This window comes from Emys orbicularis, chromosome 1 (assembly GCF_028017835.1).
Source record: "Emys orbicularis isolate rEmyOrb1 chromosome 1, rEmyOrb1.hap1, whole genome shotgun sequence".
Taxonomy (NCBI): domain Eukaryota; kingdom Metazoa; phylum Chordata; order Testudines; family Emydidae; genus Emys; species Emys orbicularis.
Genome location: NC_088683.1, coordinates 304,316,370 through 304,341,937, shown reverse-complemented (window position 1 = coordinate 304,341,937; position 25,568 = coordinate 304,316,370).

The window sequence follows — 25,568 nt, the reverse complement described above, 5'->3', positions numbered from 1 at the left end:
ATGGTTTGAACTGACCAGGGACTGGCTCTATTGGGTTGACCGAGACCACCAAACCCAAAAGCCCCGATCCAACTGGTCATGCCCCAGTGTCACCAGCGGGCCATTCTGAAATTAGTTCATGACGTCCCTGTGACCGGCCATCTGGGGCAGGAAAAGACACTGGCTTGGGTTTTGGCCCAGTTCTTCTGGCCAGGGGTGCATCGAGATGTCAAGGACTACTGTGCCTCATGTCTGGAGTGTCAGCTTGTGGCACTGCAGGAAGTGCAGTGAGGTCCATTGAGACCTTTAAGGTCTCAAGGGACCTCATGGGGGCCCCTCGCCAAGAGCATCACCAGGTTCCACTATATCCTGGTGACTATGGATTATGCCCCACTTCCATGAGGCCATCCCATTAAGGAACACCACTGCTCAAACCATCACGGTGGAACTTTTGAAGGTATTCACCCGGGTGGGGTGCCCCGAGAGATCCTCACTGATGAGGGAACAAATTTTACATCATGATTACTCAACCAGGTCTGTGGTCTCCTGGGGACCAAGAAGCCGCAGACTTCGGTCAACCATCCCCAAACCGACGGGCTGGTTGAGTGTTTCAACAGAACACTGAAGGACATGCTCCTCAAGTTTTCACCCACGGACCTGCACCAGCAGGACCAATTAATCCCACCCCTGCTGCTCACCATCAGGGAGGTGCCGCAATCCTCCATGATGTTCTTGCTGTACAACCCTGATTTCACCTGCAGTTTGATCATACAGACTGATGCCTCAGCAGTAGGACTCGGTGCTGTCCTCTCCCAGGAGGTCAATGGGGAGGAGCACCCTGTTGTCTACATAAGCCAGAAATTATTTCCTCTGGAGCACAATTATTACATCACTGAGAAGGAGGTCCTGGTAGTTAAGTGGGTGGTAGAAGCCCTCTGTTACTACCTCCTGAGCACCCTCTTCATGATAATGATGTACCATGTCTCCTGAAGTGGCTCCAGATGATGAAAGAAACCAATGCGAGACTAATGTGATGGTACCTCACCTTCCAAGCCTACATGTTCACCGTACAGCATTGAGCAGGTAAGGAGAATGAGAAAACGGACTTTCTGTCATGGCTGGGGAAGGGACACCTAGCCAGACCTGAGGACTGGGATCTAGACTTGAGGGTGTGTGCGCGTAGAGAGGTGGCATGGCCATGCTTCAAGACTGATGGGGATGAACCACTCTTCACCATCTGGTTGATGGAGCAAGCAAGCCACCTCCCCATACCAGAAGCAGAGGGATGGAACAGTAAGTTTAAAGGCAGGCCCTAGAACTCAGTTGTGTGGAGCCAGGGAAGGGAGCAGACGTCCCTCGACCGCTGCCGATCTCTAACTCAGAGACTGAGCTCTATAGCACTTAGGGTGTCCAGATGTCCCGATTTTATAGGGACAGTCCAGATATTTGGGGCTTTTTCTTATATAGGCTCCTATTACCCCCCACCCCCGTCCTGATTTTTCACATTTGCTGTCTGGTCACCCTAATAGCACTAAGGACCCAGAGGAGGTGCCAGGAATGCCAAATTACCAGTACCCAGAGGAGCTACTGTAACTGCAGCTGGCTGGGTATCCCGAGGAGATGGAGGACCCCCCAGGAGACAGAGATACACTCAGAAGGGGTAGTAGGAAGTAGCTCAGGGACACCAGACATTAGTCTGGTTGTGCTGCCAGAGTGTGGGTCAGTGTGTTGTGGTGGGATCCCCACTGATCCAGTAGTGGAACCCTCTGCCACTATCAGGGCCCTGGGCTGGGACCCAGTGGAGTAGGCCCGGGTCCCCCTATCCCTTTGATTTTCCCCCTTTGGTGACTGATGGCCTACTCACCTGAGCCCATCAGGCCTACTCCTGAGCCCTTAGAATGCTTACTGCTCTGCCCAGAGGGCCAGAGCCCTTAGATTGTTAATTCCCCTGTTGAGCATTGCACTTATAGGTACAACGTAGTGAGGGGGCATGGTATCCCTCCAAGACTGACTGGGAGAGATGGCCACAGACCAATACAGGTCCTCCTCTGGACTTAAAATCTATGAATCTATGTATGAACAAATAGTAGTCTGATGCTAAAATTAAATAATGGCCATACAAAAGAGGGTGGGGCCAGCATGTGTCTGGCTGCTCCCCAGCTGTTAGAGTGGTCCACTGGGGTGACAGGCAGCTGGATTTAAATCAGAGTAGCCTTTAGGTCTCTAGTTGACCTTGGGATTGGGGGGACATGATGGTACATTAAAGCTATGTCCTCCCCCAACTCTGGTCTTTTACTGAGCACAGCAAGGACTGTCCAGAGAATCTGGCCCTAAGAATGAAAATAATTAAGAACATATTTAGTGAGGCCACTATAGATGTATTGAAGAAATGTAATGCTCAGTAAATATTATGAATCTACTGGTATTTCATTAACACACAATAACTGTTCTAATAAATCAAAACCAAACTTTATAGTAGATAATTAAATGAGACTGAACTAAAATTTTAACAAAACTGGTTGGGTGGTTGGTGGATTAGTGCTGTGCTGTAGAGCTTTAGATCGTAAGGACTCTAGTACAAATCTGACTCAAGTCAGTAGTGATTAAACTTTAATACTATATGATTGCTGTCTGGAGGTTGGGGTGAAATGAGTGGGGTTCTCAGTAATAGGTGAGGTGATAGGTGGATTCTCAGTTTCTTGCAGCCCTCTTTAACTGGTACCTTTATTAGCTATCCCAGCTGAGAGGTGAAATATTACATGAGCAGAGACAACTTTTGCACCAGTAAGTGGCGTGGTGGGGAATATCTCCTCCCCAGTCAGGAAAGGGTTAAAAAGCTCTTCTGGGCATAATCAGCCTCAACCTGGCACACCTGTGAGGCTTGTCAAGCCTGAAGATGGGCAGGACCTTGAAAAGGAGGATCTCTGCGTCCCTGCTTGGTATGGGGTGGTATTCTGAAGGAACAGAACTGCAAGTTTTCTGGCCCCCTGGAAACAGAGATTGCTGGCCAGGAAATGGCTTGAGAGCCAGAAAGGGCTGGTACTTTTTTCTTTGGTTTCCTGAAGCTCCAGGACTCTGCTTTTGGTGGGCTATGGAAATATACTGACTTGTTTGAACTACCTTAACTTTCTCTGCAAGGGGGCTGATGCCTTGAACAGCACAGCCAGGGGGCCTCGCTCTGGACTCTGAGACAAGAGCAATGGAATGGGTGGGGAGCTTGTGTTGCTACTGCCAGTTTGTACATATTCTGGGGAGAGGAATAAACCAAAAAACCCATAAGAGAATCAGTGTCTGCTTTCACATTCTGCGAGCAGCGGCACAGGAGCCGGCAAACAGGGCTGCTAACAGGGGAGTTTGAGTGGGAGTCTCATTGGAGGAGAAGGTATCTGTACTTGCGTCTGTCTTTGTAGTGCTTGTATGTGTAGAGGCCTGTAGGGGCAGTGTGCTGGGAGGGCAGCCGAGCCCTGATTAGGGGGCGGAGCTTGGCTGATTAGGGGGCCTATAAAAGCGGCCACCCAGCCAGGCAGCGGCACAGCTGCCGGCAAACAGGGCTGCTAACAGGGGAGTTTGAGTGGGAGTTTACAGGGGGAGGTGGAAGGGGAGACAGGAGGGCGCGGTGTCCCGTGTGCTGTGTTTCCCAGGGTGCGGTGGGCAGAGACTACAGCTGCCATGAGCCAAGCAGCAGGGGACACAATACAGATGATTGCATGTGGCAGCTGCGGTATGTACATGGTCCTAGCCGGGGTGCCTGACCAGAGGTATGTCTGCATGAAGTGCCGCCTAATAGAGCTGCTGGAAGAAAAGATCCGAGGTTTGGAGATGCAGGTAGATACCCTGGTAGAGTTTAGAAGGGGTTTCGAGCAGCTAATGGAGCAAAGGCAAGGAGTGGCTGAAGGGGAATGCTCAGGGGTACAGGTGGAAGCAGGGGCTAAGGCCTGTGAGGGGGGAATGCCGGGGGGAGAACAAGGGCAGTGGAAGCATGTGACCATGAGAAGCAGGCCAAGGAAAAGGAGGGCCAGTGAAGGAGAAATACAGCTCAGGAACAGGTTTGGGTGTTTGGATAACGAGGAAGGGGTGCAGCAGGTGGTAACTGAAGGTGGGAGGGTGAGGAAGAAGAGAAGAGCAGCTAGTCCCATAGAAAGAGAGGAGGAGTTGATGGCGACAGCACCAAATCTGGGCCCCGGGAGGACACAGGATGGCATAAGACGGATTATAAGGGAAAATAGGAACAGACGGGGGTTGCAACTAGAGGGAACAGGGGATAGATTAGTAGATTGCACTGTCACCAGGCAAAGGCAGGTTTATGTGATTGGGGACTCCTTACTGAGGAGGTTAGACAGGCCTGTGACCAGGGCAGACCCAGAGAACAGAAGGGTGTGCTGTCTACCGGGCGCTAAGATACGGGATGTGGACCTGCGGTTGAAAAGGATCCTAAAAGGAGCAGGTAAGAACCCCTTGATCATCCTTCACGTAGGAACGAATGACACTGCTAGGTTCTCACTAGAGAGAATCAAGGGAGATTATGCCAGGCTGGGGAGGACGCTTAAGGAAATCGAGGCTCAGATCATCTTCAGTGGGATTCTGCCTGTTCCTAGAGAAGGGCAGCAAAGGGCTGACAGGATTGTGATGATAAATAGTTGGCTAAGGGAGTGGTGCTATAAGGAGGGCTTTGGGATGTATGGCCACTGGGAGGCTTTCGGGGACAGACAACTGTTCTCACGGGATGGACTTCACCTAAGTAGGGAAGGAAATAGACTTCTGGGAGGGAGGCTGGCTCATCTCATCAAAAGAGCTTTAAACTAGGAATTTGGGGGAGACGGTTGGGAGATGTCCAGTTAATCTCCACGCCAGATTACAATATTGAGAAGGAGGGTGACGAGATAAGAACGGATATAGCCAGGGGGAAGAGATTGGACATAAGGAGGAGGGGGGGATGGATACTAGACTAATAGGTCATACTGGCAGTACGGTGTCCGTACCAAATTGGATAACGAATGTGAGAGAGGCTAAACGGCATAAATTAAGATGTTTATACACCAATGCGAGAAGCCTAGGTAACAAAATGGAGGAATTGGAGCTCCTGGTCCAAGAAATGAAACCAGATATCGTAGGAATAACCGAAACGTGGTGGAACGGTAGTCATGACTGGAGTACAGGTATGGAAGGGTATGTGCTGTTTAGGAACAACTGGAACAAAGGTAAAGGTGGGGGAGTAGCATTGTATGTCAATAATGAGGTAAACTGTAAAGAAATAATAAGTGATGGAATGGATAAGACGGAATCTGTCTGGGCAATGCTCACATTGGGTAAAAAAACTACTAGAGCCTCCCCTGGGATAGTGCTTGTGGTGTGCTATAGACCGCCAGGATCTACCCTGGATATGGACAGAGAACTATTTAATGTTTTTAGGGAAGTAAATACTAATAGGAACTGTGTAATCATGGGAGACTTTAACTTCCCAGATATAGATTGGGGAACAAATGCTAGTAACAATAATAGGGCTCAGATTTTCCGAGACGTGCTAGCTGATGAATTCCTTCATCGAATAGTTGCTGAACCGACGAGGGGGGATGCCATTTTAGATTTGGTTTTGGTGAGCAGTGAGGACCTCGTTGAGGAAATGGTTGTAGGGGACAACCTTGGCTCGAGTGATCATGAGCTAATTCGGTTTAAACTAAATGGAAGGATTAACAGAATTAAATCAGAGACTAGGGTTTATGATTTCAAAAGGGCTAACTTTAATAAATTAAGCCGACTAGTTAGGGAAGTGGATTGGACTAACATATTTACGGATCTAAAGGCGGAAGGCGCCTGGGATTATTTCAAGTTGAAGTTGCAGGAGCTGTCGGAGGCCTGTATCCCGAGAAAGGGAAAACGGTTCGTAGGCAGGAGATTTAGACCGAGCTGGATGAGCGAGCGTCTCAGAGGGGTGATTAAGAAAAAACAGAAAGCGTACAAAGATTGGAAGAGGGGAGGGATCGGCAAAGAAACCTACCTTATTGAGGTCAGCGCATGTAGAGATGGAGTGAGAAAGGCCAAAAGCCGTGTAGAGTTGGACCTTGCGAGGGGAATTAAAACCAATAGCAAGAGGTTTTATAGCCATATAAATAGGAAGAAAACAAAGAAAGAAGAAGTGGGACCACTGAAGACTGTAGATGGAGTGGAGATTAAGGATAATCTAGGCATGGCACAATATCTAAACGAATATTTTGCATCGGTCTTTAATGAGGCTAATGAAGGGTTTAGGAATAGAGGCAGCGTGACAGAGGGGAATAAAGGAGGGGGGGTTGACATTACCATATCCGAGGTAGAAGCCAAACTCGAACAGTTTAACGGGACTAAATCGGGCGGACTGGATGATCTTCATCCGAGAATATTAAAGGAACTGGCGCGAGAAATTGCAAGCTCGTTAGCGATAATTTTTAATGAATCTGTAAACTCGGGGGTGGTACCGTTGGACTGGAGAATAGCGAATGTGGTTCCTATTTTCAAGAAGGGGAAAAAAAGTGACCCGGGTAACTACAGGCCTGTTAGTTTAACATCTGTAATATGCAAGGTCTTGGAAAAAATTTTGAAGGAGAAAGTAGTTAAGGACCTTGAGGTCAATGGCAATTGGGACAAATTACAACATTTTTTTACGAAAGGCAGATCGTGCCAAACCAACCTGATCGCCTTCTTTGAGAAAGTAACAGATTTTTTAGATAAAGGAAATGCGGTGGATCTAATATACCTCGATTTCAGTAAAGCGTTTGATACCGCATGAGGAATTATTGGTTAAATTGGAAAAGATGGGGATCGATATGAAAATCCAGAGGTGGATAAAGAACTGGTTAAAGGGGAGACTGCAGCGGGTCGTACTGAAAGGTGAACTGTCAGGTTGGAGGGAGGTTACCAGTGGAGTTCCTCAAGGTTCGGTTTTGGGTCCGATTTTATTTAATCTATTTATTACTGACCTCGGAACCGAATGTAGAAGTGGGCTGATAAAGTTTGCGGATGATACAAAGTTGGGAGGTATTGCCAGTTCGGAGAAGGATCGGGATATCCTGCAGGGAGACTTGGATGACCTTGTAAACTGGAGTAATAGTAATAGGATGAAATGTAATAGTGAGAAGTGTAAGGTGATGCATTTAGGGATGACTAACAAGAATTTTAGTTATAAGCTGGGGACGCATCGGTTGGAAGTAACGGAGGAGGAGAAGGACCTCGGAGTCCTGGTTGATCGCAGGATGACTATGAGTCGGCAATGTGACGTGGCCGTGAAAAAAGCTAATGCGGTCTTGGGATGCATTAGGAGAGGTATTTCTAGTAGGGATAAGGAGGTGCTGCTTCCGTTATACAAGGCACTGGTGAGACCTCATTTGGAGTACTGTGTGCAGTTCTGGTCTCCCATGTTTAAAAAGGATGAACTCAAACTGGAACGGGTACAGAGAAGGGCCACTAGGATGATCCGAGGAATGGAAAACCTGTCGTATGAAAGGAGACTCGAGGAGCTCGGTTTGTTTACCCTAACCAAAAGAAGGCTGAGGGGGGATATGATTGCTCTCTTTAAATATATCAGAGGGATAAATACCAGGGAGGGAGAGGAATTATTTCAGCTCAGTACTAATGTGGACACGAGAACAAATGGATATAAAGTGGCCGTCGGGAAGTTTAGGCTTGCAATTAGATGACGGTTTCTAACCGTCAGAGGGGTGAAGTTCTGGAACAGCCTTCCGAGGGAAACAGTGGGGGCGAAAGACCTCTCTGGCTTTAAGATTAAGCTTGATAAGTTTATGGAGGGGATGGTTTGATGGGATAACGTGATTTTAGTCAATAGGTCAATAACGTGCCATCGCAGGTAATTAGTATCAATGGACAATGCGGGTCTGGCTGGAGAATCTTGCCCACATGCTCGGGGTTCTGCTGATCGCCATATTTGGGGTCGGGAAGGAATTTTCCTCCAGGGTAGATTGGCAGAGGCCCTGGAGGTTTTTCGCCTTCCTCCGCAGCATGGGGCAGGGGTCGCTTGCTGGAGGATTCTCTGCGACTTGAAGTCTTTAAATCATGATTTGGGGACTTCAACAGCTGAGTCAAGGGAGAGAATTATTTCAGGAGTGGGTGGGTCAGCTTTTGTGGCCTGCATCATGCGGGAGGTCAGACTAGATGATCATAATGGTCCCTTCTGACCTTAAAGTCTATGAGTCTATGAGGATCACAGACATGGGGACTTAAAACAAGGAGAGACTAATTGAAGGCATTTGACAATTGTGATAAGTCTTCAGCAGCACAAGAATATTATATGAATTATTTGAATTCCTAATTTTAAAAAAGCAAACAAGATACCTCAATGAAGAGGCAAGACATGAAGCTCTCTAAAAATAAATAATTCATTTTTATTTGAATAAGAAACAAATAATATAGTCTAACATAGTGAACGTCAGTGAAAATGAGGCTGGATCTGAGGCTGAAATAAGGAAAGAATACGTTAAAAATTACGTAGACAAGTTAGATGTCTTCAAGTCAGCAGGACCTGATGAAATACATCTGAGAATACTCACGGAGCTGACTGAGGAGATATCTCAGCCATTAGCAATTACCTTTGAAAGGTCATGGAAGACAGGAGAGATTCCAGAGGACTGGAAGAGGGCAAATATAGTGCCAATCTATTTACAAGGAAATAGGGACAACCTGGGGAATTATATACCAGTAATCTTAACTTCAGTACTCAGAAACATAGTGGAGCAAATAATCAAGCAATCAGTTTGCAAACACCTAGAAGATAATAAGGTGATAAGTAACAGTCAACATGGATTTGTCAAGAACAAATCATGTCAACCAACCTAATAGCTTTTTTTGACAGGGTAACAAGTCTTGTGAATAGGTGGGAAATGGTAGATGTGGTATATCTTGACTTTAGTAGGGCAATACTGTCTTGCATGACCTTATCATAAACAAACATAGGAAAATATAGGCTAGATGGAGCTACTGTAAGGTGAGTGCATAACTTGTTGGAAAACCATTCCCGAGAGTAGTTGTCCTTGGTTCAAAATCAAGCTGGAAGGGCATATCGAGTGGGCGTGCAGCAGGGATCAGTTCTGGGTCCTGTTTTGTTCAATGTCTTCATCAATGATTTAGATAATGGCATACAGAGTACACTTATAAAGTTTCTAGATGGTACCAAGCTGGGAGGGGTTGCAAGCACTTTGGAGGATAGGATTAAAATTCAAAATGATCTGGACAAACTGGAGAAATGCTCTGAAGTAAATAGGATTAAATTCAATAAGGACCAATGCAAAGTACTCCACTTAGGAAGAAACAATCAATTGCACACATACAAAATGGGAAATGACTGCTTAGGAAGGAGTACTGCAGAAAGAGATCTGGGGGTTATAGTGAATCACAAGCTAAATATTGGTGAACGGCGTAACAGTGTTGTAGAAAAAGAGAACATCATTCTGGGATGTATTAGCAGAAGTGTTGTAAGCAAGATACCCAAAGTAATTCTTCCACTCTGCTCAGCACTGATAAGCAGGGCTGGCTCCAGGCACCAGGCAACCAAGCACATGCTTGGGGCGGCACCTGGTAAGGGGCGGCCAATCTTGGGGTGGCGGGGGGCAGCGCGGCGCGGCACTGCATTCTGCGGGGGGGGCGGGGGTGCTCCGGCGGCGCGGCGCTCGGCGGGGGGCGCTCCGGCGGCTCGGCGCTCTGGGGGGGGGGCAGGCTCCGGCGGCGCGGCGCTCGGCGGGGGGGCAGCGCGGCACGGCATTCTGCGGGGGGCGGGGGAGCTTCAGCGGCGCTCGGCTGGGGGGGGCGGCACAGGCCGCGGCGCTCGGGGGGGGTCGCGCGGCGCGGCGCTCGGCAGGGGGGCGGCGCGGGGCGCGGCGCTCGGCGGGGGGGGCTCGGGGGGCAGCGCTTTTTTTTGCTGCTTGGGGCAGCAAAAAAGTTAGAGCCGGCCCTGCTGATAAGGCCTCCGCTGTAGTATTGTGTCCAGTTCTGGGTGCCACATTTCAGGAATGATGTGGAGAAAGTCCAGAGGAGAGCAACAAAAAATGATCAAAGGTCTAGAAAATGTGACCTCTGAGGAAAGATTGAAAAAAAATTGGGTTTAGTTTGGAGAGAAGATTCTTCTACTTAACCTCTGAGGCTAGGACAAGAAGCAATGGGCTTAAATTGCAGCAAGGGAGGATTAGGATGGACATTTAGAAAAACTTCCTAACTGTTAGGATAGATAAGCACTGAAACAAATTATCTAGGGAGGTTGTGGAATCTCCGTCATTGGAGGTTTTTAAGAACAGGTTAGACAAACACCTGTCAGAAATGATCTAGTTATTACTTAGTCCTGCCTTGAGTGCAGGGGACTGGACTAGATGACCTATTGAGATCCCTTCTATTCCTACCTTTCTATGATTCTATGAAATTAGAAAAGGTGCAGATAATCTCCCTGATTGTGAAAACTGGCATCTAGTTTTGAGTCCAACTCAAAAACTGGTTAGACAAGGAATTGACTGACAATAGATGGTGATTGGAGGAGGAAGAAGTTAAAGTACAAAGCAAGTGGCAACTGCTTGAAATTTTGAAATGATAGGTAGCACATGGATTAAAAATTGTCAGCCAAGGAGATGTGTGGACAATGATATAGAGGTGCCTGGGCAGCCAAGAGAGGAAGAATGGTCCAAAGGTTTGGGCTAAGATGTGGGAGTAGAGCTCGCTGTAACTTGTGATTTCTGGTTCTTGAGAAATTTTGGCTTTTTGAAATTTGGTTTTGTTTCCCTAAAAGCACTGGGACAGAACACATGGCAGGGCTGCCTGGCAGCTGGAACCCTGCCTGAGATTTGGAGAAAGTTCAGCAAACCTGACTCACTTTTGTGAGAAATGTCAGGTCTGACAAACTGGCATTTTCCAAGGAAACTATGTTTTATCATAAAATTTCTGACCAGCTCTAGTTGGGAGGCAGGGGTTCAATTTCCTGCTCTGCCACAGACTTCCTGTGTGACCTTGGGCAAGCCACTTAGCCACTATGTAGCTCTGTTTCTTATGTGTAACATGAGGATAATAGTATTTGCCCACCTCACGGGGGGGAGTTGTGAGGATAAATACATTAAAGTTTGTGAGGCACTCAGCTGTCTGCCGCAGGCTGAATTGTTTTGGAAAATTTCAGCCAAAATGGTTCAGCTGTTTCCAAATATAAAGCTAGGACAAATGAGGTTGTTTTGCTAATATTACAAAATCCGTTAACCTGTTTTTTGAGCAGATCTAGCACCCCCATGCTTTGTAGCAGGGATTTGAAATTTGTCAGGAGCGTGGCCTTTGTGCCAGGGATGTGCTTTCTGATATTGCTGTGAAAATCCACCCAAGTTTGGGCAAGTTATAAGCCTTTGAAAAATCACAGGTTGCAACTGCAGAATAAAGACTTGATGATCTTAACAGCTAAAATCTCCAAAGATTTTGTCACTGAGCATGCTTGAGCCTCTTCTAGTTCCTAGAAGCCAGTTCTCCATGGCAATTGCCTTACCCATGAGACCTTCCTTTTTCTCCTTGCAGTCCCATGCCTCATTCACTGTACACCTTCCAACGTCTGCAACAAATGAGGCAGGGGACATACAGATAACAATTCACCCGCAGAGCAAGTCCATTGGGGTCCTGCTGGAAAATTAGTATGTGATCATGTAATTAAAGACTATAGCAGGGGTCGGCAACGTTTGGCACGCGGCTCGCCAGGGTAAGCACCCTGGCGGGCCGGGCCAGTTTATTTACCTGCTGACACGACCGGTTCGGCCGATCGCGGCCCCCACTGGCCACGGTTCGCCATCCCGGGCCAATGGGGGCGGCGGGAAGCTGCGGCCAGCACATCCCTCGCCCGCACCGCTTCTCGCCGCCCCCATTGGCCCGGGACGGCGAACCGCGGCGAGTGGGGGCCGCGATCGGCCGAACCTGCTGCGTCCGCAGGTAAATAAACTGGCCCGGCCCGCCAGGGTGCTTACCCTGGCGAGCCGCGTGCCAAACGTTGCCGACCCCTGGACTATAGCATAATGCATACGCATAAGGGGGCTGATTAACATTGCACAGGCAACTTTAAGTCTGCCATTTCCTAACTTGTGAGTGTTTGATGCTACAACATGATTATTTGAGGAATTTTTATATACAGCAAATTTGAGGGAACACTGGAGAAACCCTCAAAAACATGCTTCCTCTGCTTTTCCACCATGTTACAAAAATCGTAATTGTCTATGAGTGAAGGGAGAATGATTTCTCTAGCTCAGGGACCGGCAACCTTTGGCACGCGGCCCATCAGGGAAATCCGCTGGCAGGCCGGGACGGTTTGTTTAGCTGCAGCGTCTGCAGGTTCGGCTGATCGCAGGTCCTACTGGCTGCAGTTCACCGTTCCAGGTCAATGGGGGCTGTGGGAAGCGGCGGCCAAGGCATCCCTCAGCCCACGCCGCTTCTCGCAGCGTGTAGTAAAGCCCTTAGTTTTCATGTTCCCTTTATGCAAAATATTTCTGCTCATTTTCATTGCATACACTTCTCATTTCATAACTTCCAGAGTCCTAACCTTAGAGTAGAATGATATAACACATTTTATGTAGGAGAATTATTCAAAAACTCATCTGGCTGAAGTGGATGGGTTGCAGGGGGGAGTGGTAGTGGTTTCAAATATGCAATAATAATTATAGATGGCTGAATAATTAATCAATTGAAAATAATGCATTTGACAAGTTTTGCCTCCTTTTCTGCTGGTGAATTTTCCATGAAAAGATTGCAGTGTTTTTAAAATGTATTCATTATTCAAAATCATTCATCAAGGAATTCATTCATTATTCAAAATCATTCAGCAAGAGTTGGATTCTTTCGTGCTTACTCATATTGAAGTGTGTCCGACTGTCTATGGAGTAAGCTATTGCCCTGTGTAAGTGACGATGGTAAAACCTGGTCCCAATTAATTTATTCAAATAATTCTTCATCTGTAACTTGCTCATCAGCAGTTCCTTGTGAGTATTTGTTATTCAACTATGTGAACTGTTTTGATTGACCTTATAATTAACATGCATGTATCTATTCCATGACTGCATTTACATAACTCTTTGAACTGGGTTTCCAGTACCAATATCACACAAACTGGCTTTCTGTGAATAGTTTCCAATATTCACATAAAATTCATTGTTTCTGCATTTTTTTGGGGGGGAGGGGGACGACACCATGAAACATGTTCACTAAAATAAGTAGAGAAAACAAACACAATAGGGACGCAAACACAATTGAAGTGAACTAATTTAACAATCCACAAGATCATGTCTCAGTGTTCTTTGCCGTATTTGCCGAGCACCAATAATTAATGAGTGAGGAAAGGATTCCATTTAGTGAAACATATGAGAACAGTCAGACAAGAAAACACCCACACAATGCTACTAAATTCTGTCATGGTTTTACATTGAAGAGGTAAAGGAGATATAAAAACTGTCTTGCAGATAGCTAAAGCAAATGTTATGCTTTATAAAATGCCTTTTATACTGATTTGTTGAAAGGCTTTCACATTTTGGTGGTTTGCCAAGGAGTCAGCATGGCATAATAATTCGTATGGTTTTCAATATACATTTTTTTACCCATTTTAGCAAAAGTTCTTCTGAATGCGACCTTTTGATTGAATCAGGGCACTCAGTTTAATATCATCAAGAAACCTTGCTATTCTGTGACCATTTTTTGAGGCTTGTACATAAATAAGAACAATGGTAGGTAGAGTGGGACTTTTTTTATCTTTACTGATTCACGTCTAAAAAGACTTACTCTGGAAGAACAAAGACCTGACAACATAAGGTGTAAATGCATGTTCACAATAGCATGCATGGAAGAAATCCACAGACACGAGTTAATTTCAGTAGCCTGAGCTGAGGGTTTGGATTCTCCACATTTTTTCATGGACCTTCCTTTTGGAGAAATGCTCACTTCTTCATTGGGCTGTTTTGAAAGGAAACATTTGACTGTGGGCTGTGAGAAAGGCCAGTCAGCCTTTCTCCTGTGCCTGTGACTTAGCCATAGCTGAAATGCAGTTGTGAGTTTTGTGAGTTAGGGTTTTAAAGAAATGATGCAGGTGAAAATGTGTAGAGGTTTATATCAATGTGTGTTAAAAATGACAGCATGGACAGGGGGAAATTTTTCCCATTTAAATATGGAAAGTAAATATTTACTGGAGTAGAAATTTAAGGCCAAATGACATCATCTGCACAGGGGTGTGATAGGAGGGAAAGGGTAGAAGAAACCCTTTGTTCCCAGGCCCACCAAAGCAGGTGACTGCAGGTGGTGATGGGGCATGCAGCAGGGGCATGAAATGGGTGGAACCTTATCTCATCTTCCCTGTGCACCAGGATCAGGGCCGGCTCTGGCTTTTTGGCCGCCCCAAGCAAAAAAACCAAAAAACCAAAACAAAAACGGGGCGGCCAGAACGGCAAAGGAAAAAAAAACAAAAACAAAAACCTGCGGCGCAGCCGGAGTGCAGGTGCAGGGGGACCGGCGGGGGAGGGGGAGGGAGTGGGCGGGAGAGAGAGAGAAGGGGGCGGCCAGGGCTACAGCAGGGGCGCTGCCACGCAGCCCCTCCTGCTGCGCTGCCTCCTGCCGCCTGCCGCGAGGGCTCTGCTCCAGTCGGCGGGGAGGGAAGGAAGAGGACTGCCCTGCAGGGCGCTCTGGTTCTCCGCGCCGCCGCCCCCTACAGGGCAGCCGGAGTGGAACAAGAACAAAAAAAAAAAAAAAAAAAAAAGCGGCCGTGCCGCCCTAGGATTGGGCAGAATGCCGCCTCCAACAATCTGCCACCCCAAGCACCAGCTTGCTCAGCTGGTGCCTGGAGCCGGCCCTGACCAGGATAGCTGCACCGGGGATAGTGCTGGCTACATCTTTACAGAGTTGAAGTGGGTCCCTTTGGCTAGGATGTCTCCCCAGCCCCAGGAGGCTCTATGTCTTTCAAGGGTATAACATTTCCATATAGTGCATCTACTGCTACCTCCCCAGCATTGCTCAGTTTTAGGGTAGGACCCTACCAAATTTATGGTCCATTTTGGTCAATTTCACAGTCATAAGATTTTAAATGCTTTATAAAATTTCATGATTTCAGCTATTAAAATCTGAAATTTTATGGTGTTGTAATTTTAAGGGTCCTGACCCATGAAGGAATTGTGGGGAGGTTGCAAGGTTATTGTAGGGGGGGTTGTGGTACTGCTACCCTTACTTCTGTGCTGCTGCTGGCAGTGGCACTGCCTTCAGAGCTGGACAGCTGGAGAGCAGCGGCTGCTGTCTGGGAGCCCAGCTCTGAAGGCAGAGCTGCCACCAGCAGCAACACAGAAGGAAGGATGGCATGGGATAGTATTGCCACCCTTACTTCTGCACTGCTTCAACAGAGCTGGGCTCTCCATCAGCAGCCACCACTAGATGGCCACCCAGCTCTGAAGGCAGCAGTGCAGAACTAAGGGCAGCATGGTATGGTATTGCCGTCCTTACTTCTGCACTGCTGCTGGCAGGGCGCTGCCTTCAGAGCTGGGCGCCTGGCTAACAGCTGCCACTCTCCAGCTGCCCAGATCTGAAGGCAGTGCAGAAGTAAGGGTGGCAATATTGTGACCCCTCCCCCTAAAATAGCCTTGTGCCCCCTGCAGCTCCCTTTTAGGTCAGGCCCCTCAATTTGAGAAACGCTGGTCTACCCTGTGAAATCTGTATAGTTTAGAGTAAAAGCACACAAAAGACCAGATTTCATGGGGGAAGACCAGATTTCACGGGCCGTGACACGTTTTTCATGGTCGTGAATTTGGTAGGGCCCTATTTATGGACCATAATTATGCATTTATAGTGGAAAACTATTGCTACACATACAAATAAAGTGATTGGCATTAGCATATAAGGGCTAAAGATATGCTTGGCACAGCTGAGGTGTGTGTTGGAAGGGCGGGAGAAGTGACTGTTAGCCAACTTTGCATTCTTCCCAAGCCTGAGTCTGGCTGGTCCCTGAAGATGCTCTAAGTTAGACCTGGCTGCAGTGCTCATGGCCCCAAAGAACTGTTCGAACTGGGAGTAGATATGTCCTGGCCATGCACCCTTTCCTCCAGAAATGCCCAATATGTTGGGACCTAGAGATGCGTGGCACAGAGCCTCTTCACTGACACCTGAGGATTCTATTTATACAAGTAGAATCATCAGGCAGATGGCTGCACTGGCTTTCTACCTCCTTTATGCCATTGGAGTGGCATAAAACAGCTAGAGAGGATCCAAGAATTGGACTCATTGCCTGAAGCTCTTTCTCTATTTGCAGCCACTCTGTCTCTGTCGCTATATTTATGAGCAGGAACTTTGGAGTGCATTACAACTCCTATACATTACCAGGCTTAGAGGGGATTTGTAATGCTTTCATGTTTCCATTTTGTAGCTATGTCCTTAACATCTAGTTGCAAATATAGAGTGTGTGTTTATGGCCTGTGGAATGGAGAAGGAAATAATTTTTAAATGCAGTGACCAAAATGGAAACGTCTTTTTATTCAGAGGACAGATAGAGCATGAGCAGAAGAAGTGCAGGTTTCCCCACAATGCCCACAACCCTGACCAAGGGAGAACTCCTCTGAGATAATGCCTAGCTCTTACATGGTGTTTTTATCACTAGATCTCAAAGTGCTTTACAAAGGAGGTCAGTATCATTATTCCCATTTTTCAGATGGAGGAAACTAAGGCACAGGGAGGTAAGAGTAGGAAAGTTATATCACCTCTGAATTTTGCAATGGTGCGACCACTGCTGGAATTCTGTGTCCAGTTCTGGTGCCCACAGTTCTACAAGGATGTTGATAAATTGGTAGAGTTGTGAGAAGAGCGATGAGAATGACTAAAAAGCAACAAAGAGTCCTGTGGCACCTTAAAGATGGCACCTTAAAGATGGAGTATGTATGCTCCAATACATCTGTTAGTCTTTAAGGTGCCACAGGACTCTTTGTTACTTTTTACAGATCCAGACTAACACGGCTACCCCTCCGATACGAGAATGATTAAGAGATTGGAAAACATGCCTTTATAGTGATGGACTCAAGGAGCTCAATCTATTTAGCTTAAAAAAGAGCAGGTTAAGGAACGAATTTATCTTAGTTTATAAGAACCTACATTGGGAACAAATATTTAATAATGGGCTTTTCCGTCTAGAATAGGAAGTGTAACAAGATCCAGTGGCTGGAAGTTGAAGCTAGACAAATTCAGATTAGAAATATGGTGTACATTTTTAACAGTGAGGGTAATTAATCATTGGAACAATTTACTGGGGTGGTGGTGGATTACTGGCAATTTTAAAATCAAGATTATATATATTTTTTTTTTGTAAAAAAAATGTACTTTAGTTGAAACAGGAATTGTTTTGAGGAAGTTCTATGATCTGTATTATGCAGGAGGTCAGACTAGATAATTATACTGGTCCATTCTGGCTTTGAATCTATGAAGTGTCTTGCTTAAGGTCACTCAATAGCAGAACCAGGAATAGAATCCAGGTCTCATGAGTTCTAGTCCATGGTTCTAACCACTAGGCCCTAATGAGATGAAGGGTTAGTGTCGTTCCATGTCCATTCAAGCTCTGGCATGTATGTTAAAACTGAGCACCAGGATGCCAATTAGACCAACTTTGCTGGTTTCAATTCACATGGGCCCCTATCTGCTAGGAAGTAGGCTGAAATAATCAAATAATTTCCCCTAGTTATTGGGGATTCATCTAAGGGCAATGGTGTCTACCTGCCATTCCTATAAGCATATGCTGGATTTGAACTGATAACCTAGAGACAAATACTTATCCATCTTACACCAAGAACACCTGAGCCATTCGCTTTTCCTGGACCAGGGTTTTGCATTGTTTCTACCCCTAGATTATATCCTTTTGCCTCTGCCATTATAAAAATAGCCACAGTTTCTAATATTCCACATTGGTTATCCAACTTGAAGGGACATGGAGTCTCCGGATGCCCATATCTCTCCATTTTCAGCTAAAGGCATGAGTTGGAAGCTAGTCTAGGAAAGGAGACTGGTGACTTTTTAAAAACAAGAACAACTGTGTTTAATTTTTCGCATATAAAAGAATCGAATGTTTACTCAAGAAGGAATTTGGGGCCTTTTGTGTGCTTTTTGTTTTATGATTTTTTTTCCTTTTAGATAAAGGGAAGCCACACTGCTGTTCTTAGGCAAAGTAGTTTTATGAGGAAACTCTCCCAGGATTGAAGAGCTATTCCCCAATGCTTAAGCATTATTCTTTATAATTATGGATATTTTTTCCTCCAAAATATTTTTTTAAGAAGCTGACATTTCAAAGGCTTTCAGTTCTGTGTGTCATTATCAAATAATCTTTTTTGTACTTGGCTGTTTATTATTGGATTGCAACAACGATAAAGCTCTAGGGGTTTTGTCTCCTTTGGTATGTTAATTAGCCATTTTCTCTTTGATCTTTTTCTTACTGAAAAGAGTGAAAAGCTATCTCTGTAGGGAATCTTACTGATGTACATTCATCCCCTCATCTCCATAATCTCAGGATCAGAGGGAGACAACAATTTCACTGCTGAATGAGGTTGCTATAGGCTTTAGTTATAATGTACTCTGCTTCTAAATAATCCCACCACCATTTATATTCGGAATATTGAAGAGGAAACCTCTGAGAACAAAAAATGCAAAAATAATTCATTTAAAACTGAAACTACCTTCATTAACTTAACTTTTTCTTCACATTTAAAACTCATGCATATGCCGTAAGCCTCTTTCTTTTTCCTGTTGACTTGATCTATTTTCAGTAGTCACAGTAATGAAATATAGGATGGATGCCTAGGAAATAGGATGACTATCAAAAGAACTTCTTGAGCACTGGATTGCAGAATAGCCTTCCAACAAAAGTGGTGAAAGTTGTATTGCTTGGGACATTTGAAGGAGACTGGGCATATGTATGCAGGGCTGTCACGCTGAGGAGAAAATGTGTATGAGGTTTTCAATCTCTCAGTGCAACATCTATAACAAAATCCTTCATGTTTTAGTGAGATACTTTAAAAACTGGAGTAAAAATATGCCATTGAGGGAGTTGGAACAGATCTACTGTATAGATGAGCTGCTAGATATTTTCCATATACAATTTCTCGGAGCATGACCATACATTCCCACAGGAAAATGTGTGGGAGTAGAGAATTTACTAGAAAATCTCATTGCAGAGATTCCTAGCTAGTTTCCTGCAGCCATTTGTGTCAGTTACCGATCATCCTTGTGTGTGTGAAGGGATAGGCTAAAGAATGGGTTAGAGGCCTGGCTTCCTAGCCATGTGGAGCTCAAAGATCCATTGGGAATTCTGTCCTTCTTTAGTAGATGTAATAGTAGTGTGTACCTCTAAGGTTCCTGTATTATATATTCTGCTCAGACCATTTACACAGGAAATAGTATAGTGAAATCTGAGTAAGTGGAGTGCAAAAGTGCCAGCAGTGTGGTTTTTTTTTATTGATTTCTCCCCAACATTGGCATTTGGGCATTGTTAGCGACAGACATCACAACACCCATTTCCCCTGTCATATTGTGTTTTGGACAAGGTTAAGGGGCCCAGAGAGGCACGTAAGATTACAGCAGAGGAGAGCTTTATTATGAAATGACACAGAAGAATCAGCAGTACTTCTGCTGCAGTGAGACTTACCTTGTTAACTCTAAATGCCTACAAGCATATCTTGCACAGGAACATCCTTTCTGGTGTCCTTATGACTTCTTTAACAGTTTTTCTCCACCTGCGGGGGTCGTGAAAGGCAAGTGGTGTGTGTGTGTATGTGCACGCGTGTGTGACACAACAGCACTGAAAAATATATTACAATCTAAAGAAAATAAAATCTTGCTCTCTTGCTTTGCACATACCCTTACTCTTCAAGGCAGGGGCGTGTACAAGGAGGGGGCAAGCAGGGGCACGGCCCCCCCAATAAATGGCGGGGGCAGAAACTTCTCTGGCCCCAGGGCTGAAGAGGGGAGAGCGAGCTTCTCCAGCCCAAGGGCCAAAGTTGGAGCTGACAGCTCCTCCAGCCCCGTGGCTGCGACAGGGAGGGAGTGCTCCTCCGGCCCAAGGTCTGCTCTGGTTGGGCTGGAGGAGCTCTCTACCTCTCCCCACCACGGCTGTGAGGCTGGAGGAGCTCTGTGAACCCTCTGCAGCCAAGTAATTGTGTATACGCCTGTTCAGATGGCTCCACAGCGTATGGATTTTCGTTGAAATGATGAGTGTACTGCTGTTTATTTCTATGCATATGATGTATGCGTGTGTGTTGATATTGTTTGATGTGTATAATATGTGTGTGTTTAACGTAACCCTCCAAGAGCGGTCACATTTAAATTCCTGTGCCCGTCCCTGATTAAATCACGTATTCTTTGTCAACCTCTTGAAACACACACAGGAATTAAATTCAGGCTGATCATTCTTATCATTGATACATGTTTTTACTCCGACTTGTATAGCAAATGTAAGGGGGTCATGAAAAATGTTGACGTTGAATAAGGGTTGCCAACCTGAGAGGGTTGAGAAACACTGATATAAATCAAAATCTGATTCTAAACAAGGCTAATTGTCAAAATGCCCACTGAATTAATGTTAAATGTTAACTTTAACCAGTTCACCTATAATACCTGAATCTCTGAGTTTGCTGGAAGCATTATACTTCCTAGCCAGCCATCTCTATTAACACACTGGGTTTCTTTATTTACTTCTTTGCTTTAACTTTAGCCTTAACTCGCCCATTTGTCTTTGCTGACTCTGGACTGGCTATTTTCTTTCTTCTTCTCTTTGTCTCTATACGTGACCATTTTTTCCCTTTTCCTTTCTTTTATCTGCTTGTCTTTTGCCGTCTTTCAGCATTCTCTAGCCCAGGGTTTCCCTGAGGGGCTGATTCCTTGACCAATGTGGCAATCCTCTTCTGCATCACCATGTCCATAATAAGATGTATCAATATAACCAGTAAAGCTCTCATTACAACCTTGGCCATGGACCATGTGAAACTTGAGTCTTTGGGAGGGAAGCTCCTTTTTCCTGATTTCTGCAGTAGCTCTGTAAGGAGTGGAACTTTTTAAACCCCCGAGTGGGACCAGAGACTCTGCACGTTTTCTGAGCGGGGGCTTTACCTGCTGTGACATTATTGACATGAACTGTGACCGTATACATCATTGTTGCAACCAAGGTCCTATAGTTTCACCAAATCTTGTACAAAGGAGGTCAAGAAGGTGCCTATTAAAAGGTTCTAATTTGCTGGTTATGATTATGCTGTTGGTATGTGTGTATCATTTTTGTATTTGAAGTTATGGATATTGGCTATGTACTTGTATCTCAATGTATTTCATTCTAAGTAGCACCAGTGAAGCACTTGGCCATCTTATTGAGAAGGGACTCTTCAGATTAAGTGCCCAATCAAGAAACACTTAACTGACAATGCACCTTGGGAGACTCCAATCCACATATGAGGAGCCTCCCTGGGGATGTTCAAGGTAGCATGTGAGCAATGGCTGCTCTACCTGTAAGGAACTGAGTCATGCACGGACATGTGACTTGCCCACGTGACTCCAAACTCCACCTTGCAGCTGTGATTTTCCTCAGTAAGAACAAAGGGGTCCTTCCACATGGCGGAGAATATAAAAGGCCCTGGAAACCCCTCCATTTTGTCTTCAATCCTGCTTCTTACCTCTGGAGGAACTTTGCTACAAACTGAAGCTCTGAACAAAGGACTGAATGACCCATCCAAGCTGTGGATGTACTCCAGAGACTTGATTTGAACCTGCAGTTTATTCCATCACTGCTACAAGTCTGAACCAAGAACTTGGCCATTACTGTATGTAATTGATTCCATTTAACCAATTTTAATTCTCATCTATATTGCTTTCTTTTTATGAATAAACCTTTAGATATTAGATTCTAAAGGATTGGCAACAGCATGATTTGTGGGTAAGATCTGACTTGTATATTGACCTGGGTCTGGGGCTTGGTCCTTTGGGATCGGGAGAACCTTTTTTCTTTTACTGGGGTATTGGTTTTCATAACCATTCATTCCCATAAGGAGTGGCCCTGGTGGTGATACTGGGAAACTGGAGTGTCTAAGGGAATTGCTTGTATGTTCTGGTTAGCCAGTGGGGTAACACCAAAGTCCTCTCTGTTTGGCTGGTTTGGTGCCTTAACAGTAAAGGAACTCCAGCTTTGGGCTGTAACTGCCCTGCTCTAAGCAATTTGTCCTGAACTGATACTCTCAGTAGTGTCCCGCCAGAGGCCGCTTTGTTAAACCTGCCCTTGCAGCCCTTTCCAGAGTACTTAGTAGCTCACTCTCCTTCAGCTCAGACCTTTCTGTAGTACAATGGGAAATTGAGAAACCTGAGCTTTTTCCAATAGCTGGTCCTAGACCCCACTCACCTGGTTTCTCTCTCCCATTTGGGAAAAAAAAGATGGCAAGAATTATGAATTCCAGCAATGGGACTCAAGAGTTGTCTCTGCTTTTCAGCCTGTCCTGGCCAGTCCCTCTCTCTTCTCCTTTAGTCTATTTAGTAATTAGTATGTAAGGCTATGTCTACACTACCGACCTTACCGCAGCACAGCTGTACCTCTGCAGCTGTAATGTCTCCTGTGTAGCTGCTCTGTGCTGATGGAAGAGAGCTCTCCCGCTGGCATACGAGCAATGGTAGCTATGTCAGTAGGAGAGCGTCCTCCACACCGACGCTTTTGTCGGTGAAACTTATGTCAGACAGGGCGGTGTAGACAGAGCCTAAGATACTTATATGCCCTGCTTTACCAGTTATCTGAGCAACTCACATACCATGATGTATGTATCCTCAAAACAGGAGGTAAAGTAGTGCTATTATCCCATTTTACAAGTGGGGACCTGAGACACCGGGGGGTTAAATGATTTGCTAGGGATCACACAGGCAGTCTATGGTAGAGGAGGGAATTGAAGCCAGCTCTCCTAAGAGAAATCATGTGAAATCATGACATTTCAGGTTAGCAGGGATTTTTACAATCAGATCTGTGAAAACATTGGGGAACTTGGGGGTCCTGGGAATTTTGCAGAAAATAATATTTTAAGCTCCAAAAGCCACACCAAGTAAACTGATGATAATGTTTGTTTTGCTAAATTTCACACTTAAAAGTTCACCATCCCTCTCCTTGACCCCTCAGTTCATGGATGACCTCTCCCTGTACACTGCTGTCCATATCCTCTACTACATGGACAGCATGGATCGCTCCCAAGAGATGCTGCTACTGGCTTCCACTGTACCCCTCAGGTTGCCACCGGGGCTGCTTATTATGACTAAACAGGTCTATCCTCCCACCCCCCAAACCGCTGCAGAGCCCCAGCTTGTGGAAAGACTTCTGTGTTCCTGGTGGGAAAGTAGACAACATCTTTTTGGCTTTGTTCCCCTCCCCTTGATGGTTTAGGGCCACTGATCTGGATTTTCTCCTCCAGTGAAGGGATGATAGGATATGATTGTTTTATTTTGCTGGATGGGGATGGAGGCCTTGAATTGGGATGGCCACTTGCTTTAGACTTAGCGTAGAGGGAAGGTTGGTAGTGTCACACTAGGCATTTCATGCCAAACTTACCAAGAACAAGGCAGCAGCTATAGATCATAATCTGGAAATCTATAAAGAGAAAGAAAATACTGTCATAGAAAGCTTGGCCCATTAAAATGAATGGATGCATGGCAGCCTGCAGGATAGTTCTTGATCCTATGGATTTATTTAAACCTTTTCCACTTTTCTTGTCCTACGATAATGGTACTTAGATTCCAGCTCTCACCTGCCAGCCTGGGACTCGTCCAGAGACGCAGCATCAGCTCACAGGTGTCCTCCTAAGGGCAGCAGCAGCTCACAGGTGTCCTCCTAAGGGCAGCAGCAGCTCACAGGTGTCCTCCTAAGGGCAGCAGCAGCTCACAGCAGCTCCTAAGGGAAGCATCAGGCTCTCTCCAACTATTTGTTGGCGGTTTAAATCTGTCAATTTTGAAACACAAATGTGCTGAAGTTGCAAGCAATGGCCAGAGCATGTCAGTCAGAACTGATAAGGCTGAGGGGAGAGCAGCTGGGCATGGCTGTAGTGCCATGCAGACAATCATTTCTGGTCATGTCACTGCTTCAACTTATTGAATCACTGGGGATGGGGTGGTGTGACATTTTCACTGCTTTACGCTGAGGGTGCAGAAAGGCTGCACGGTGTTTTCATGGAGGTGCTAAAGCGGACACCGATCCTCTCCCCATTTGCTTCACTCACCCAAACGCCTTTCCATTTGCTCAGAAGCAAAGAAGCAGGAGGATACCAAATGCTGTATAAGCTGCAGGATGCTACTAATGACAATGACTGCCTAGGGTCAGTGTGGCAAACGTCCGGCTCAGTCCAAATGGATGTGTTTGTGTTTATACTTACTTCACAGAAACAAACTGGCTTGATAGTATCTGATCCAAAACATCAGGGTTCTGTGCTGACATATGGTAGCATTAAGCAGAGAGGTGAATATCAGCAGCACAGTTTGACTCTCAAGCAGCACCCAAACTTTCTCAAAGTCCCAGTTCAGGAGGATTTGGATCCAGGGGTTCAGGTTCATTCATAACTGGAATGATATATTTAATATGCTTTCTGGATCTCACAGTTGCAGCTTTGCTGTTGGTAATGCCCTAATATTTACAAGTGACACAAAAATATCCCCCCTCCCCTCCACCAAGAAAAATGGGGAGAGGATAGTGGACTGTCCTACCTTGTAATTAGCTGTGATGCGCTGGTTACATTTTACAGACCCGATGAAGAACTCTGTATAGCTCAAAAGCTTGTCTCTTCCACCAATAAAAGATATTACCATACACACACACACACACAATAGGGTATGAGCACAGAATATATACACCGTATTTACCTTACAAACACACACAACCCCCTCCACCCCCCATCTTTGTTAAAAGCACATTAAGGTTTCAAAGTCAAGCACTCAAAAATTAGGAAATGCCAGAATTCATGTTGCCTTAATTTGGCCCCCTTGTGCATATGCATTGTGCCTCATTCAGTGCACAGGATGGATAGTTCTCACTTAATGAACATTTATTGAATATTGAATTTCTTCTTATTGTTCCATGTGTGGCACAATGCTGCATTTACTGCACACTTTTCTCATCCTGCTCTGAAGACAGGGTTCTTAATTTCCTCATGGGCTTTTCTATGGTGCTTATCACTATAGGAATTCATTGACAATATGCATATAGAGACCTACGAGGTTGAGAAAGCCATCCAGCTGGAGAGGACTGCAGTAGCACCATCAGGGGAGAAGGAAATGGCCCCTTCAGAGGGAGGAAGCTGGCTGCTGGTTACTTCTGGGCTCCACCCCTGCTTCCAACCCACCATCCATAGAGATAAAAACTGGTGCTGCCTTGGTAACAAGGGATGAGGAAACTCCCTGTAGGCACATAGGCTTGCATGGCCGCCCCTCATTGTCAATCTCCGAGGGTGGCCACGCCTCTTCGCTGTCACACACCTGGAACGACAGTCTGTACAGGAGGAAATTAGCTGTCTCTAGGGCTCAAACCCTCAGGCAGGGTACAGCAGTGAACAGTTCAGGGGCCCAGGCCCTTAGGCAGGGGGGGCACCAAGCAGTCTAGAACT